Below are 6,000 nucleotides of genomic sequence, written 5' to 3'. Positions count from 1 at the left end.
TATATTGCAACAGCTGTCATGATTTTTAGGGAGAATGTCACAATCCAGCCTTTTGCAGCAATTGTATCTATCACTACAGATACTGTCTGTACTATTCAGCTGGATGATCTAATCAGAAGCTTATCTTGAAATGGAATTTCACCCATAAGATGTATTTTTTCCCCATATTCTGCACTGGAAGAGCTGAAAATCAATTTTTACAATTCTACCTTTGGCCACTGGCCTAAGCAACTGGGCTCAACATAAAATTGACTAAACACTATCTGCAAGCAAGGCCTGATGGAATGCAAAGAAGCCAAGGTTATCACAAGTCAAAAGCCAACAAGGACCAGCCCAGACCTGACTGAGGTCCTCAACCTCAACACTGGGAGAGTCGTTATGACCCAAAACACATTAAGAGGTACTCAGCCAGAACATTATGTTTGTGTTTTTCACTGCTTTGGCCAGACTCCTTAGTATCGTAGATTAATCATATCTTGGAAAGGGACTGGGATGACCTGGCCTAACTTCTTCAAGTGCTGTGACCCCCTGATCTGTGACCCCAGTGGCTGAAGCCAGAAAACATTCCAGAAGGACTCAGAATGGGGGGATAGGAGGGGACACCTGGCAGCCATTCACTCAGTGAAGACTTGGCCAATGAAGACTCCATGTCAGACTCACATTCATACCAGACCCTGAGCACATCTGTCATTGGAGTTCAGTGAATTGAATCCAGCAGCCCAATCGAGTTCACCAGGAGAGGTAATATCTGTGTTTTTCAGGCTGTCAGCCTAGTTTGAGAAGGAGTTAACTTATTTTGTTGTATAAAAGTTGTTGCTTTACCTTGCGAGTGTTTTAATAAACTAAGTCTTATACAGTAAGACCACCTGAATAAATGTGTTTCACAGTAACAAACTGGTCAAAGTGCCTGTATAGAATATTGCACAGGCAATGTTTTTCAATGTGCTGTACATATCACAAACCTACAATTGCCTGAGGTCTACAACAGGCCAGACGTTCAAAATTAGGAAACTTGGAGCCATTAGGTCTACAGGAAATCTTGAAATTTTGACCATAATTCCAATTTGGTCATTTATATGTGCTGTGGTTAAAACCTTAGCCAGGTCATAACATTTAAAGAAGACAGTAAATGTGTAATTGTAACTGTTAATTGCAGACCATCTCGTGGTTTGGTTTGTGAAGTTTCTCCATCTTGACTGTTGACTCACTGAGGTTGGTGAGATCCCGAATTTGAACAGCTATCCTGCTGATTATCTGCTTTACTTATTTGAAGGGTTTTTGCTGGGGATCAGCCATTTTCCGTTTGATCCAAGATCATGAGGTTCCACCATTACTGATCAAACCCAAACAGGAACAAGCTGGAAGATGAAATAAGAGTTAGTAACCAAGTGCAAATGTTAAGTGTCTTTTGATGGAACATTAAAGCTACACATAGAGGACAGGAATTTCTAAATGAGATAGGCAATGAGATGGGGAAAGGAAGATGGTCATTTATGGAAGTTGGGTGGCACAGCATTCCGAAACCCAGAAGAGACAGACAGGACAGAAACAAATTGCAAAGTGAACAAGCAAGGCAGTTTAAGAATTTACATATGATACAGGCATATTTGCAATGTTAAATGGAGAGTCAGTGGAGATTGATGAACATAGAAGTTAAATGACAAAGAATCATAGTAAGGGCCTTTGCAAAAAATAGCAAAAGGACAATTCTGATTAGGTTGAACCTGAAATTTACAGGATGCCCTGTCACCCCTTACTAACATGTTGTGGTGAGGGAAGGAGACTGTCTATGAACCCAATGGCTATCCCACAGCGAGTTATCATAAGGAGCTGTGATAATTGCAGTCAGCAAGATTTCCATCTCTATCTTAAAAAGATGTCCAACCCAACTCAGCAGCTCCACTGATGGGTTTAGAGACAATCCTATTACACTGAAGAACCTGAGTGAATCTGGGCTCAGGAGTCTTAGCGAAAGGCATAGGGAACTAGGATCCAGAGGCTTAGAGGGAGGATTGAGGGGGAAGTGAAGTTCTGATGAGAAGCATGTATCCATTGAATAAAGATGGCCCACAAAGGAGAATTCCCTCTCCCATGGAGTTGAACCCCTGCAGAGGCAATTCTAGATCCTCAGATAGCACGTTTCAAACCCACAACCACTTCCATCTAGAAGGATAAGGGCGGCAAGTACATGAGAACACCATCACCTGCTAATTCTCCTCTAGCATCTTGACTTAGAAATATATCACCGTTCTTTCACTGTCACTGGATCAAAATCCTGGAATTCCCTCCCTAACTGCATTGTAGTCAATCTGCAGCACATGGACTGCAGCGGTTCAAGAAGGCAGCTCACCACCACCTTCTCAAGGGCAACTAGGAACAGGCAATAAATGCTGGGTAGTCAGTGATGCCCAATGTCCCACAAATGAATTTTAAAAAGCCTCAAGCTTTCAAGCTTCTTGCACAAAGTGAGCCAGACCCTGCTGTGGGTTACATACAAATGGCAGTGGACTGAGACCTTAAATGACTATTAATCCAATCATACAAAATCTCATCCTCTTTGGCTGTTTACTGTGGTACTTTCCCAGATTACCACTCCTGGTATTTTATGTATGTAGTTCTGCAGGCATGGCTTATTGTCACTATCCTCATTTGCTTTATCTCTGGCTATCTAGTGATTAGAGCTAGAGGATACACCACTGTAGAGTATCTACAAAACAGATACCAGTTTTAGACAACAAGATGGTTTATTGCACAATTGTAAGTACAATTATATTGGTCAGACATAATTACTAGGACCTTAGGGAGCTAGTACAGATACATCTGTTCCATCTGAAAGGAAGAGTAAAATTCCTTGCCTCCACCTATAGACTGTGTGTCATTGGTAGAATGTAAGTATTAACCCCTTCGCAACCCTTACCTTATCCAACAGTTGCCTCATCTGATAGTTGAGTGACAAGACAGATATTTGCCAGCTTCTGCAGGCATACAGTTAAAAGCTACCTATACAAACCTTCACAAACCTTGCAAAAAACTACCTATAACTTTCCACCACTTTTCCCTAAATCTTCACTTTTATTTTCTTTGATATTAAAGCTGGATGAACTGTAATTTGTAACATTGAAAAGATTGATGTTATTGGTTTCATCTCCTGCCACAGATACTATACTCTTACCAATAATTTCATCTCCCTGGTGAGCCAGTACCTCAGCTGGATCCACACAGTTTAAACCTCAGAATCAATTCCTATTCAGTCCTGAACTGAGCTGGTGACCAGGACATCATGCCTCTGGCCTTGTTTCAGCTCACTTGTTGCCAAATTTATGTCTTTGTGATTTACATACTTGACTATTCCAAAGCTCCCCTGACTTGACCTCTTGTCTGCCTGCCTCTGTAAACTTCATTTCATCGGAATTTCAACTGACCATTATCTGTTTTTCACCGAGCCCCATTCAACAGTAAGTGTGTCCCCAAATGTCCAAAGCTGATCATTTAAAATTCTCCTCTTCCCATTTAAATCTATTTCACGGATGTATAAACTTTCACAACTTTACAACCTTCCAACAACTCTGTCTTCCTCTGATTCTGGCCTTTTGAACATTCCCTGAAGTTTTCACTATAACATTGCAGATATGCATTCACCTGTCTCGTTCCTAAACTCTGGAATTCCCCTGCTTACTCTCTCCAACTCTCTATTTTGATTCATTCATACAACAGGGGTAATCATTGGCTGAGTCAGTATTTATTGCCTGTCTATTGATGCCCTTGAGAAGGTGATGGAGTCCATGGCACAAAAAATGCCAGTAGGGAGTGAGTTGCAGGAGTTTGACCCAATGACATTAAAGGAATGGTCAATATCCTTCCAAGTCAGAGTAGCTTTTAACATGCAGTTGGTGATGTTCATTAAGCTCTCATTGCCCTGACTGGAAATCTACTCTTTCCCCTCCTAATAGTTTTTTTCTTAGCATGGAGTTTTCCCTGCTTTAAAATCATGCCATAAAAACAACTTACATTATATTGGTTCAAATTCTGTTGATAGCAACAAAGGAAAAGGCACCTCACTGACAGCTGCTAAGAATGCTTACAGGTTGCCATGTATTAGCTTCCTCTAGTCCAAAACTTTTCTGGCCTGGATAATGAATCTTTGGCATCTCTTTCCAATGCAAGAAACTGCAAGGCTCTTAAACCAATTAAACTGAAGAATCCTTACTCAGCCATGCAGAAGCCAGAATTGTAAATTAAGTTAAATCATGAACAGAAAGAATAATAGAGAAAGAAACACAGATGACTTTTCAAGACAGAACAATGAAACAATTATTTTAATTTATATTTTTTCTTAAATCTACTTTCTGAAGCAGTGAAACTCCACATTTATAAATTTAAATTTTCATTGTCAAAGAAATTGTTTAAAAGCAATTATCATTTAGCATGCCATTAAAAACTTACTGACTCCTAGTTAGACAGGCCCTAACATTTTTTTTACAGAAATCTTAACTGCAGATCCAGTGGATGGGTACAGCTAGTTCTACCATTAGACGGTGGAATATATTAACAAGGACTGGAACAGTGCACCTTGGCACTTCAGCGGCACACCCTAGCTTTGACAACAACGTCCAGTTTGTCTGCAAGGACATCAGGAACTGCTATCCATTGATAGCCTTAATTACAAAGACCACAAAGGCATAGTAATTACACTGCATTTACAGCACAGCAAAAGGCTCTTTGGCCCAACAGATTCATTGCATAGATATGCTCCACACGAGATCTCATCATCCTTCCTTGTTTTGATCTTCTCAGCAGTGGGGGCTGCCAAAATCCTTGCTTGTACAACATAAATATTAATGTCAGTCAAGACCTACATTCAGCTTGAGCTGAGAGTTTAATGCAGGACTGTTGAAACTGGCAGGCTATCTGCCCTTTAATGATAAATGTTTGGCATGGCCTAATTTTGTCTGCTTAACTGACATGCACATCCTGCCTGGATACTTACATGACTGATTACTGTTCAGCTAATGACCAAGTTTCAAACTTAACAGATTCCAAGGAGGTCAGGGAGGACACGAGCAATTGAAGCTTCTAATCAGACAATGCAACCGGGAACTGCATAGAACCAAATTAATCTCAATGTCTAATTAATGCATGGAGATTGGAACCTCTTATCGTTACAGGATTACCTCTTGGAAGCTTAATTCACTGTACAAACAGGCATGGTAACATAAACCTGAACAGATTCATCAACTATAACATTTCCTGGTCTAACCACCTCCTAATGAAATTTCTTAAATATTCCTGTAACTCTACTGTCAGTCATTAAATTGAGATAATTAGCATACGATGAGGCATGATTGCCACTGGATAAGATACCAGCAATATGATTAACTGCTATTACCAGGAGACAATATACCTTTTCTTGTCACTCTAAAGAAAATCCATTGAAAACATTGAAATGGATCAGGGCCAGATGATTAATTAATAACAGTGAGAAACTTGTGAGAAGTTTTCTTTCTTCCTTCACTGTCACTCTGCCCTAAGCTTTTCTTTGGTGAAATAATCGAGTGGAGTTCCACAATTGTCAGGTCTTCAGGGCTTAAGTGGCCAGTTCTCAAGTGTCAGCTTGGACAGTGAGATTCAATGAGCTCCTCAATCTGCAGCTTCATCACAAACAGCAATGACTCACCAAGCTAGTTTTGAATATTTGAATAAAATGTTGAAACACTAAGTCTATGTTACCCAATCTTTATGACTGAGACACATTAATTACTCAGGTTTTTAACAAACTCTTCACAAACACAGACCAGCTCTGATATAAACTCAGCACAAGATGGCAATACCTATCACAGACAACCAATCCATCCAACCCATTGTAGAAAAGGGCGGAATCAAAAAGCATTTCTACTATAGATTTGATGGAATTGCAATGAAGTTTGGCTTCCCAATGATTGTAAGGATTTAGAATTTGAACTGACTCTGAAATAAAAGTGAGATTTCCTCCTCATCGAGGCA

At 40.0% G+C, this 6,000-nt stretch overlaps 1 long non-coding RNA gene across 1 annotated transcript in view; it reads right to left on the bottom strand.

The window, feature by feature from the left end:
* Positions 1-661: 661 nt before the first annotated feature.
* LOC122564380 overlaps positions 662-6,000 on the bottom strand; it is a 212,439-nt gene continuing 207,100 nt past the window's right edge. The window contains exon 4 of the long non-coding RNA XR_006315899.1: positions 662-1,358. This is a non-coding gene — a long non-coding RNA (uncharacterized LOC122564380). The remainder of the gene's footprint in view (positions 1,359-6,000) is intronic.

The sequence above is a fragment of the Chiloscyllium plagiosum genome, chromosome 29, assembly GCF_004010195.1.
Source record: "Chiloscyllium plagiosum isolate BGI_BamShark_2017 chromosome 29, ASM401019v2, whole genome shotgun sequence".
NCBI classification, from domain to species: domain Eukaryota; kingdom Metazoa; phylum Chordata; class Chondrichthyes; order Orectolobiformes; family Hemiscylliidae; genus Chiloscyllium; species Chiloscyllium plagiosum.
The sequence above is the reverse complement of the archived record's forward strand: the minus strand, read 5'-3'. Positions and strand labels throughout refer to the sequence as shown.